The following is a 12,244-nucleotide window of genomic DNA, read 5'->3' on the forward strand; positions in this document are numbered from 1 at the left end:
TGAAGCTGAATCAGAGGTGCCAAATCTTATGACCTGTTCATGCTAGAGTAGGATTTAGGGTGGTGGGAATTGTGAAAGATTTGCCATCTCAAACGATTGTGAGAAATGTTCCCTCCACAAAAAGCTCTGCTGCATCCGAGCTGGGACTGGGCTGACTCAGACAAAGAAGCCCGGATGGTTCAGATCAAGATTCAGAGGGATTTTGCTGAGGTGTTATAACAAAACCTACCTACTAGGCTTGCTCGCTGCATTGCCTAGAACCAGGCAAAAAACAGAGCTCTGTCATCTTATCTGACTTTTTTATTTTTGTTTTTATTTTTTAACCACAGTTTTTTCCATATTTTGGATTCCTGTAATTAAAACTGAGGAGAGGAGAAACTGGACTGATCTACACTCTGTCTGATCAGTGGGCACTTTGGGCCAAGCTTTTACAGGCACTTGGACGCCTAAATGGTGCTGCAGACGGATGCACACAGGTGGTGTCATCCCATTGGAAGCACGGTATTGAGTTATTGTGTGGAAATCAAATATCTTCGAGATCTTTATTCTGCTTTTAGTTTTGAGCCTGCTGCCTCCTTGCAGAGCTGCGAAAGGCAGCATCCTCTGCTGGAAGCCAAGGCTGGCAGCTCCTGGCCTCACCTCTCTCATGGCTCGCTGGGGAGGTCTGTGCGAGGTCAGGTGTGAAGCCCAGCTTTGGTGGTTGTCTGCTCCGGGGAAATGTAGACCAGCGGCTGGGCACAGGGTAGAGCCAGTCTGGAGCCTGCCCAGGGGACTGGAGGAACCTTCAGCCTCCTGAGCCCTTCACATGGGTCCAAAAACGCAGCCCCGTGTGCATGGGGGACTGCAGCTCCTGCCGCTGCGCTGGAGCCGTGGGGCTGCGTAGGAATCAGGGGGCTGGAAACATCACCCAAGACCCTCTCATATCTGCTCAGTTCCATTTCATAGCCAAAACAAACAAACAAAAAGGATCATTCGGAGTCATGTTTGTATTGTGCTTTCAGACTTCTGTCTGGAAAAAAATGTTAGAAGGATTTATATTATTACTCATAAATAAATACACTGGTGGGACTCGGGATCTTCTTGCACTCTTCTGCTGAAATCCTGCACATCAGGAAGCTTGATACAAAGCCTCTGTTCCACCAGGCCACAGATGTCCAGATGGAACGAGAGAAATAGCTCGATATATTTAAATACTGTCAAGAAGTTCATCTTTCTTCCAGTTTGGCATTCCTCGGCGTGTTAATAACCACAAGAATTAGAGATGGAAAGATGTAGTGTTGCAAGAACAGTAACATGGGTAGCTACGGAAAATTATCTCTGTCTCTGTCTGGCATCAGGAGCGAGCGAAGAGGACACAGTAGAGCAGAAACTGAGCCTGCAGCTTCTGCGATCAGAGCCAATAACAGTAGCGTTTTCTGTATACCTCCGAAACGCCCTGGTTGCACAGAGAGCAGCGCGTGCTTCAAACCACGGTGCCGGATTTGTGTGGTCTAAATCTGTGCCCCAGCAAGACGAATCAGGCAGGGTGTCTTTTCCGTAGTGCTGCATCTGTAGTGGCTGCAACTTAATGTCTTGTAGCAAACTGCACCTTAAAAAAATATTAAAAAGAGCAACCATGCAGGCAAGAAGAAGCATCTGCATTTGCTAAACTGGATCTTTTTGTCAGGCATTGTGATCAGGCTGACAGTTAGCCCTGAGGAAAGTTATAAATTCTGTGCTGAATTGCGGTACAATCTTTCACCATGGCATTTCTGCCCTCTGGCCATGCTCTGGTTATCCATAATTGTGGCAGATAATGGTTTTTTATGGCTGGAAACATTCTTTGCAGGCACAGGGACAATAACCAGGGCTGAAAATGTAATTAAAGTGAATGGATGAACTTTCTTAAAGAAACAGTGTAGATTATTACTGGAGCTTAACACCCAAAAACCCTGGGGCAAAATGGCAGCATCTGAAAAAACTTGTATAAATTTTAAATGTAGGCCAAGCTTGAAGGTGGATATTAGATTACAGAAGGAAAACTGAGACATTTGATGTAACAGATAACTAAAGGCTTAGATCATCTCCAGAAATATAAACTAATGTAACACATCTTTCTCTGTCAGTTGGAATATGTTGTTAGTGTTCGGTGGCACTTTGTTTTCTCAGACCTATGGAGGTTTCTTGCAGATTTTGTCCACTTTTGCAGCTGCAGAAGAATCTTCTCCAAAGAAAAAAAAAATTAAAGTAGGAAAAAGATTTGGTATCTCTTCTGTTTGTAATACCTATTTCATATCACAGAGTGCACCAGATTTATTTTGCATAGCACTGTTAAGGGTCTGGAAATCTGCTTTTTTTTTTTTTTTTTTTTTTTTGTGTGTGTGTGTGTTGTTTTTTTTTTTAATTGAACAGCTCCAAAAAGGCACAGATGAATAGGTAATAGCACATCGCTATTCATTTCAACACTTCTGCAACTCTAAAAGCCAAATAAATCATAGCACAACGCTTATCCATTCCTGTTTGTCTCCTCTCAGGTCCACACGAGCTACCTACACGTAATTCCTTTTCCCAGATGGAGACACTTTCTCATGAGGCTGAAAGCTTCCCAGCTTCTTCCAAACATCATTGTTCTACACCTGCTGATGAGCAACATGAGATAATGCGTTAATTATTATTAACAAGGAGCTAATATTTCTGGGAGTATTAATTTAACCACTGATGAGTGTGATCCAGATACGGCCAGCTGAGCCTTGGCTCCCGTATTTCCCATGTCCCACAAGTGAAGGTGATGCTGGGCCGGCACCGCCAGGCGCTGCGGGGTGCTGGCTCTGCTTGCAGCAGGGACTCGCTGCGGGGCCTTTTCGGGTTGCCTTCCCGGGCTGCTCTCAGTTTGCATGCATGAAAAGTAGCTGCAAAACTTAGGAGCGATCTGATTTTTTATCGCCTTCTATTTTTAGTACCCGACTGTGTTCCCACAGCAGCGTGGCAGCAGATGCACAAGCGCTGCACAGCCGCTCATGGCACAGGTGTAGCAGCTGACTGCCCCACCGACTGCAAATGAGGGCAGCTTTCTGTGTGGGATAAAATGAGAACTGGCAAAGCTGCTTTGTGTGTTTTAAATAAGCTTCACAGTTAAGTATATATTATGTTAATCTAGAACCACAAACAATAGAGGCATCTGGTTTTCTGCACACTTTATATCTGGTAAGTGAGCTGCATCCTTGAGGTACGGGCTCATAAGACCTAGCTGAATTTTGAAGCCATGTGCTTCTGCTTTTCCTAGCAAATCATCTTCTCTTTGTCTCAGTTCATTGTGTAAAGGTGGGTCATGTATAAAGCATCATGGACCAAAGGGATAGCTGGCTGGGGATGGTCTCATCTGAGCAAAACTGTAGGGTGGTGGAAGGGGCATAGGAAAGAGACCTTAAAAGGATTATTTGAAGCTCTGCTAGAACATGTTCTTGGCAGAAACCTCTGCCCAGTTGCATTTCCTGGTTGCCAGCACCAGAGACCTGCATTAAGAGAGAAATTTTCTTTTCTGAAGAACAAGAAGTATCGTCTGCGTGGCAAGTGAGAAATTAATGTTCTGCAGCACATTCAGCCCTTCAGTGGGCCTTTTCCCTCTTACAGTGCCGCCCCTCTTAGCAAATAGTACCCAGGTGCTGTGTGGCATTACGGTTTTGGAGTGTTGTCAGTGCTATATCTTGTACCTCTGAGTCAATGGCAACAGCCTGGGGATAAAATGGGCTGCATGTGGCCAAAGTTTGTCTCCAAGCTGTTTAGCAGGGTGAGAGGGGTGTAAGTGGAAGCAGAATCTGGCCCCGTGCCTTCCCTTGAACACAGCAGCCGTTCTTGCTGCCCAGTCACTGTTTGTGGCGGTTCAGGCTGCTGGGAGGTTTGTTACATGTCTGGGAGTCCATGACGGATCCCATCTATTTTGGATTTCTTTATTTTGCCTAGTCTCCAAGTGAAAGATGATTTCAGAGATTGTTCCTCTCGCCCTGTTTCAGTGGTACAACAAAGAGGGAACGTTAGTCAGAAGAAGGAGATTCCCACAAACTGAGGTCTGAATTTTGTAGAAGCAAAATGCTATTGCAACAGCTGAGCCCAAAGAAAATGGTAGGAAAGCTTGCTTTCGGTTTTGTCTAATGGCTTTCCTGTTACTGGTCCTCTGATCCACCCACACAAAATGGAGGATCGGGAATTTGGGCTTGGTTTATTGTTCTTCGGGATTTAGTAACTTCTTGTAGCTCAGAATATTTTCTTCTTAAAAAAAAAGATGCTAGGAAAAGGGGCAAACGGGCTAAGATACTGCCAAAAAAAGCTATCTCCTTTTTCTTTATGAATTTAGTCAATTTATACATGGCTGACTCACATTATGGCATAAATATCATTGACATGATCCCACCTGACAAGATCATGTGATATGCCATATTAAACTTAAAGAAAAAATCTTTTAAATCAGATGTCCTCCATCAATTTCAATTTCAGAGTAAGGTAACTTAAAGCATTTGGCATATGGAAGAAATTCTGGTGTCTGCCTAGAGTAGATGACTCCATGTATTATAGTTATTGCTCAGGGTATGGATCAGAAAATTCAGTTAAGAAATTTGTCACTTTTTAGTGGGACATTTCAAGAAACATAATTAAAAAAAAAAAAATTCTTCCTAAATGCAAACCAACGCAACAGACACACCAGAACAAGCAAAGCGCTGAGCAGAACATTTCTCTCAATTAACCATGCTGTTTATCTACACGCATAGCATGTTGCTACATGTTTTTGATTAATACAAACACTCAGCTCTCAGTATGAATTTCTGTGCGTATGAATGTACAGGATAAATCCTCTTAGCTCATGAGAAAAAGAAAAAAAAGGCCTTCAAAACGAAGAAGATAGGAAAATTATAGAATAACCATCCAACAATACTGAGTCAAGAGAATATGCGTGTGTATGCTTTTGTCTTGCAGGTTATGTAGAAAGAGGACAGGAAAAGTCCAGCAGTGCTTGGTAGTGTTTCATAAGCAACAGTGCTCCTCCTTGGTCTGTTATCAGGAATGAGAGGGAAAAAATAAAGCCAGCCAAGCTGGTAGTCTTCAGGAGATGGGAAACCTTTGGTTTGGAGGAATGGATCAATATGGGCAACCCTAATACTTTTTCTGGCCAGGGAGGTTTGATATATTTTCATGGGTGCTTGCTGGGTTCTTTTCGTGGTGCTGCAAAGCGGGCGTCCTTGATTAGTCACAGGGTTTTGAATGTGAAGAGCGTGTTCCCATCTGCTGATGAGAGCTGAAGACTCACAAACATCAACTTGAAGGAAATACATTTTAAAGTATCCTCTAAAATCTCTTAGACGCTAGAGGCAACTTTGCCGTTCATTTAAAAGTTTGTTTTCTTTTTGGCCACTTTTCCAAACGACAGCCTGCAGTTGGCTCCTCTGGCTGGTTGCTCCCTGCCCTGACGGCGCTCGGGTTGGGCTCGTGTCTGGGGCTGTTTCTTTGCCAGGGTGGAACTTTGGACCAAAAGGCTCCATTACACTGCAAAATTCCCTCTTTTAAAAATGGTGGTTTTCAGGGCTAATGAACTCTTCTCTGCAAGAAATTCTTATTTTAAAGAAAAGTCTTGCTAGTTTTCCTTTAGTTTGTTCTCTGATAATAATAATTTGCAGACAAATGAATTAATCTCCATGCTGTGCACACACTTATTTTTAAAAATTACTCAACAAATGCCAACCTGCAAGTTTATCTTTACACAAGTCTGAGCTCAGATTCATCTGTTCTGTACCTGTGGTGCTGGGGAACATTTTCCACTGTGATGGGAACGGCAGCATCCCTCCCACCATTACACAAATGCCTAACAGCTCAAACATCAGGGTGTGAAAAGCCCCAGTGCGGCAAGGAAAATACCACAGCAGAACAGTGAAACTACTGAAATGAAGTAGTGCCTGCTGCTAATTTTTGGTCTTTTCCAAATCTGCTCCTCCAACCAGGAGACTGCTGGGCAAAGGAAAGCAAGGAGGGATTTTGCTGGGGGAGAGCAGGGCAGCACAGTGGTCCCGATGAGGGCTGCTGAGGGAATCGTGTGCGGTGTGGTGGAAGGGGGATTTGCCACCTGCGGGCTCGCTGCGACTCGATGCTGTGCAGGGCTGGGGGCACCCTCACTGCCAAGGCTGCTGCTCTGCCTTTTCAGCCTGAGGAAATGCACTCTGCAGCTGCCAAAATCCAGTGACAGATAAGGGGGGGAAGGGGATAACAAGGAAATTAATGAGAGGGAAAAGAATACCAACAGGTACAAAATAAGCACTTCTGAAAACCCAAGTTGTCAATGGGTTATGGGCTGCCCTGCTGTGGAGGCAGCGATGCATGATACCGTAGAGATGCTTAAAAAGATACATGATTATGAGCATTGGCATTAACCACAAGCGAAATATAAACCCTTCATTTAGCTCGGGGTAAAGAAAGAAACAAAACTGTTTCTTGATGTCATGTCACAAGAGATCATGTCCAAGTCTGATGTGCTGCAAAAGAAATTTTGCATGTGATAGAGCCCACAGTTCCTCCATGTCCTTCATGCCTTTTAGGCACAGAGAGGGCCAGACAGTTGAATTTAGTGTATTGCCATGATGATGCTAGACATGTATGGAGGGGGAGAGGGGAAGTTCTTTTGCTCTGGGCAGCTGGAAAGCAAACTCAACTCTTTTACAGATCGGACTCAGAGCTGCTCTGTGGGAGGCAGCTGGATGACTGTTCAGACGAGCATTGTTTGTGCAAAAAGCCCAGGAGTTTGGTTCAGGGCTCTTGGCAGACCATGGATAAGACCACACTTTTCTAAGAAAAGAAAATAGTATGTTTAGGGGGTTAGAAAATAGAATGTGTAAGCCTGGAAATCTGTAGACGAAACAGGACTGGAAGGTGGACTTGTTGCACAAAAGTAACCATTAGAATACCCTCTGTCTATATCTTTTGCACTATTAGAATACCCTTTGTCTATATCTTTTGCACTAGCTGCTGTTAAAAATATTATTAAGCAAGGTTTTGCTCGTTCATGTTCACTCTTTAGGTGTACAGTTTGTGGCTCGATTTCCCTTCCTATGGTTTGAAAGAAAGTAACAGCTTACCTGCCACAGAAAGATGCTGCAAAATGAACCTTGGGAAATGCAAGGGGGTTGTGCTTTGAGGGTGCTGAGCAAATAACACAATGTTTGATCCCTATTTTTTTTTCGACTTTGTTCCTGTCTCCTCTGGCATTTCCTTTTAGAGAATGAAAGCATGCAACCCAAAGAGTTAAACTTTGCAAGTAAAGCCTATTTCAGCTTTACGTGCCTTAATTTCACTGTTGGAAGTTTCTTTGATCTTTTCTTTCAGTTTAACATTAGTAGTAGAAACTTGTGCCTAACAACAGTGTTGCAATACAGCCAAGTCTTCAGGTAATTTGTTAAAAGTGGAAAAGCAATGAGAAAGCGCGTACAAGTAACTCTAATAGGATCCGGTCCAAAGCGTATTGACATCATGGAAAGGTTTCTATTTGTTCAAATTGGTTTGGGGTTAGAGAAATATAGATTTTAACAGAATCTTTCCAGACATGCCGTCTCTGGGTGTTTCAGCTGTAACAAATTATGCCAAATTTGTGGATGAAGTATATTTTATTTCGTACAAAAGATGAGTGACTAATTTTAATAGCAGCAATCACAAATGAATGGTCTTGACAAAAGTTATTTCGAACTAGGCTTATTTCAATCAACCATCCATTAGAAGAATGTTTGTGTTTATCTTTTCAGCTAGCTATGTGATCCTTACAGTAATTTCTGAAATATATATTTAATATTTGTTTTTAATGGCACTTAATAGTCTGTATTTCATTCGGCTTAATTGTTAGATTTGATAAACAAAGAAGTGAGTCTAGAAATATTTGCAATACAGAACCACTTCTTCCTAGTATAAATTTAGAACATTTTCCAAAGAAGAGAAAACCCTGTGCGTGTCAGACCTTCAGTTCATCATTCTTTTGATTTGTAAATTTTTTTGGGAGAGTTTTAAGGCAAGGGAGAGGGAAAAAGAAGTAAAAGGAAGATGTCAGAAACATTCCTAGAAGTTTTGTATATCATTAGAAAAATTAACTGTCGCTCTCCTACATTTGGAGTCAGGCAATCCAGATGCCTACCCTCAGCACTAGGAGAGCCGAAGTAACAAGCCTGATGCATGCTGACATCCAGCAGATCTCATTCCCTCACTTCCAGAAAATCAAAAGGAAAAAGCTGCAGAAGTCCACAGGGGGTTATCACCAGACATAATGCTTGGAAGAAAGGCAAGAGTTATCCTGTATGGGATACTGTAATTTTGGATGCTTGTCATGCTTGTACCTTAGTTAACACAAAAAGAAATCTATATATATGTTTCAGCTGTGTGAAAGGTTTTGTGAGGACTGGACACTGGTAAAACTGGTGAAATGGAAGATTCCTAAATATATCTGATTATTTTTTTCTGCTTTTTCTTGTATAATTTCAACATTGTATTTTTTTTTTGGCTGAGAGGAGCCGGCTCTGTCCAAGGACCTTCTCTAAGCAGCTGTTCCAAGGCTGAAACAGATATGAAGAGAAGAGAACCTTTGAGAAGGACTATTCTGATCTACCCCTGCTGCTTAGGATTAGGCTGAAAGGGTTTACAGTTTGTGGGGAGCAGCAAATGATGCTGTCAAGCCACCTTTTGTCACTGTTAGGATGCCAGCAGATAACACAAATGAAAGTTTTAATTCTACCAGGTTTGAAAGGCCTGTACCTTTTCCAAATAAGAGTTGAGCAAGGAGAGTCAATCTTTAAAGCAGTCAAGTATTTTCCAGTGCTACATTTATCAAAAAAGTAGGCTGAGCTTTGCTGAGGAAAAAAGCATTTGATGCTGTAAAAAGGTAGAAAGTAAATTCTTACAGAAGTCACCCTCTTCTTCAAAATAGCATGGGCCAGAAAAGATCATGGAAAAGAGAAATGAATTACATTTAAAGAAAGAGGGAGAGAAAGGAGGGAAGAACAAACAAAGAAAAACAGGACGTTTGGATGCAGATCAATTCTCCTGGAGTTACAGCAGTAGGTGCTGCAGAATTGAGGAGAATTAAAAGAAATGTAAAGCTTTGTGTCATCCTTTGGATATCGGACATCCTTTGGCTGTTGGACATTGGGAGATACCTTGGAGGCGAGTTAATTCCTAATTTCCTGGTTCAGATCATCTCACATGTCCCTCTAGGTCACCTAGTACTAAGCAGAGTTGAAGTTTGGATGCTAGGCTCAGTAGGCTGTTGGATCACTCCTATGTAGCAATTCCTGGTGGTCGCTGTCTGTGGCAAAGATGCACCTGGAACAAAACCTAACCTCCAAGCTGGTGCTATTTGTGCTCCAAAGTCCAGTCCATTAAAAAATTAAAATAATATTCTACTCTTGTTTAAATATCAATGCTTCTACTCTATAAAACATATAAACAGCAGTACATTCAAACAGAATTCAATAAAGACTGATAATCTAGTAAAATATCTATAACCAAAACCAAAATAGTAATTGCTCCCTTTTATAATTGAATATTGCTCTTGAAGTATTGAAGAAAATCAGCAATGACACTGTCATACTTTACAAATGGTGTGTGAAATTCAACTATTGGTCCATGCAAGTCGCATACAATTGTGATTTGACTAATTAGCTGAACTGTGTAATTTCCGATTTTTAATAGAAAGAGCCTGCAAAGCAATTGTGAAAGGGTGCAAGCAGAAAGGAGAAGGAGGAAAAAAACAGCTGAAAGAAAAGTCTTTAATTTCTATGTAATTTTAAAAGTCTTTAATTGGATCTTATTAAGGGAAAACCCTCAAGATTGAAATATTTCATTATTATAATGACAGCAGCAGGAATTAAAAGCAAGAAATGAGAACTCTGCATCTGAATCCTATTCCTCGTAAAGTTTGCTTTATTACACATTTGCTAGCATAAAACGATGTCATAATCTTTTACACTTGTCAGAGAACGTACAGCTCAGGGTGAATTGGTTTCTCTATTATTTCTTAGACTTGCTGTATGCTACAAAAAGGAAAGTTTTGTTGAATTTGGCTGCACTTAGATATCTACAATATTTAGGTAAAACTTTCACATATTCCAGCTGTTAATGCTTTCCCAACTGGAGGGAAAACACAGGAGAAAATAGGTTGTTCTGAAATTCCTTTTATTTTTTCCTTGTTTTCTTCCTATTTGCTTTGCTTTGCAGTGCTTTCCCATTGAAACAAAAAGGAAAAGTCTAGAATGCAAAAAAAAAAAAAAAAAGAGAGAGAGAGAGAGAAAAGGTGCTGCACTAAATGAGAAACTTTGTTTAACCTAACTAAAAGGCTTTGGTCTATCAATCTTAATTATATTTTTTAATTTGGTGTAGTTTCAAAATGAAACATCATTTGGAAAAGAAAAGCCAAACATTTCAAAACTCAAAACAAAATGTTTCTCTTGATAGAAACTATTTTACTTTGCCCTTGACAAGTAGTAGCAGTGTTTTTCTAGGAATAAAGGAATAAACCATCTGTCAGAAAATGTAGCTTTGGTTTAAAATCAAATCTTAAATTCTACCATAAAGATCCTTGTGGAAATAGGATAGGTGAAATGAGATTAATGGTGAAAGATTATAGAAGATGGTATGCCTGAGGTGCTTTCTATCAGATGGAGATCGAACCTGCAGGGGATAGGGGCAATGGCTGCATGGCTGAATGCACAGCACCAGTAAACCAGGTTTTGGAATCTACTGAGTGCTGTCTGATGAAACTAATACCAGTTTAATACATTTAATAGCTAAACTGTAATTCACTGAAGTGGAGGTGAAATTCCCCATTGAAACCATAGTGAGAAGTGCCGTAGTGCCAGAAGCAGTCCTGCTACAGGACAGGGGAGTTGTTCTTGCCAGAGAGCCCCTGGGGATGGATTTTGGTTGACGTCCTGCAAGGCATGGCCCGGAGAGCTCTGCCTCCAGCACCATGAGACCCAACCCACAGAACAGACCTCTCATCTCTTTCTATTTTTTCTTTCCCTCCTGTTCCAACCTATGAGGGATGGTAGAAAAGCAGAGCAGCTCAGCATTGCCAGCCTGCATTACTGCCCTTGCCATTTCCCCAGGCACCACCAGTGAGGGCCAAGAGCAGTGTGAGCGCACAAACTTGAAAGCCGTGTGCTTCACTCTGCGAATTTGTGTGCTTTCTCAGTACTTGGTTTGTGTAAAATTTGTATCCTGCAAGATGCTAGTGCCCTCCACTGTCACTGATTTCTCTGATAACCAGAGGAGTCCAGTCACTGTGAAATGGTCATTGAATATCAAAGGCAGCACGGCATTGCTCAGTCAATCAGGAATTGTGTCTGCAAGCCTGGCAGGTAAAAAGATGTCTGGATTAAATCTTAGTTCTCCCTAACCAGCCTCAGCGGGGGTTGAAGTTTGCTGGTAAAGACAAATGAAGAGGATTACACTGAAGCTGTAATCACTCAAACTGTTCCCTCCCTCAGTAAAATTAAAAGTCTCTACAAAGGCACTGAGCAGAAAGCTGTCAGCAGCCACGGTGGTTTCAAGCAGATAAGCCTTCACCTGTAGTACCCAAGCACTGCATCAGCACAGCTCCTGCATGAGAACTGGAAAGAAGAAATAAGGACTCTGGTAAAAGCAAAGAGCTGCTTTTCTCGTTAGACTGGAAGAGACCTAAAAGTGTGGGGAAAAAAAAAATAAAATTAAAAGGAGATTACTTTGGGTTATGATTACCTAAAGTGCTCTTTTTCTCTCCCAGGGAATTCAACATCTCATTAACAACATCTCCCTAATGATGGCGATGGCCAACCCTTTATCCCCCCTGGGCCGGGTGGCCCCACGCTGGCGCTGGGTGCAGGCAGGAGGGTGCTGCCTGCGGGTGGGAGAGGGCAGCTCCCGGCACGGGCATCTCCCCTCAGCAGCAAGGGGCTGCCGCTAGCTGCAGCATTTTGCTCCCTTCCAGCTTAATGGAGAAGGTGGTTATACTTATTGTCTGAGGTGTGGCTTCGAGGATTTCTGTTTTCAGACTCTTTATAGAAATCCACTGAACCGTGCTGTCTTGTCTTTCATTTATGTTTTTTATTATGCTTGCATACGAGGTCTTGTCATGAAGCGTAGTTGCCAGGAGGCAAGTTGTATATGAAAAATGCTCTGGTTATTTTATTTGAATAGCAGAGTATGTGTAGGATTCTAGAATTTAATAGGCTACTTAAGCGTATTTAAGGACGTTTTGAGTGTTTAAATG

The 12,244-nt window shown here is 41.9% G+C and overlaps 1 protein-coding gene across 14 annotated transcripts in view; it reads left to right on the top strand.

Annotated features, from left to right (window-relative positions):
- Positions 1-12,244, top strand: part of SPO11 (SPO11 initiator of meiotic double strand breaks) — a 326,125-nt gene that overhangs the window by 98,817 nt on the left and 215,064 nt on the right. The window contains exons 4-5 of one of the 14 annotated variants that reach the window (XR_011101796.1): positions 330-501; positions 1,144-2,238. The exons of 10 other annotated variants lie outside the window; for them this stretch is intronic. The gene's annotated coding sequence lies outside the window, so the exon portion shown is untranslated. Of the gene's footprint in view, positions 1-329; positions 2,239-2,513; positions 3,659-12,244 lie in introns of those variants that run through there. 3 more of the 14 variants (XR_011101810.1, XR_011101802.1, XR_011101806.1) reach the window with 3 other exon arrangements.

Source organism: Anas acuta, chromosome 16 (assembly GCF_963932015.1).
Source record: "Anas acuta chromosome 16, bAnaAcu1.1, whole genome shotgun sequence".
In the NCBI taxonomy this organism is placed as follows: domain Eukaryota; kingdom Metazoa; phylum Chordata; class Aves; order Anseriformes; family Anatidae; genus Anas; species Anas acuta.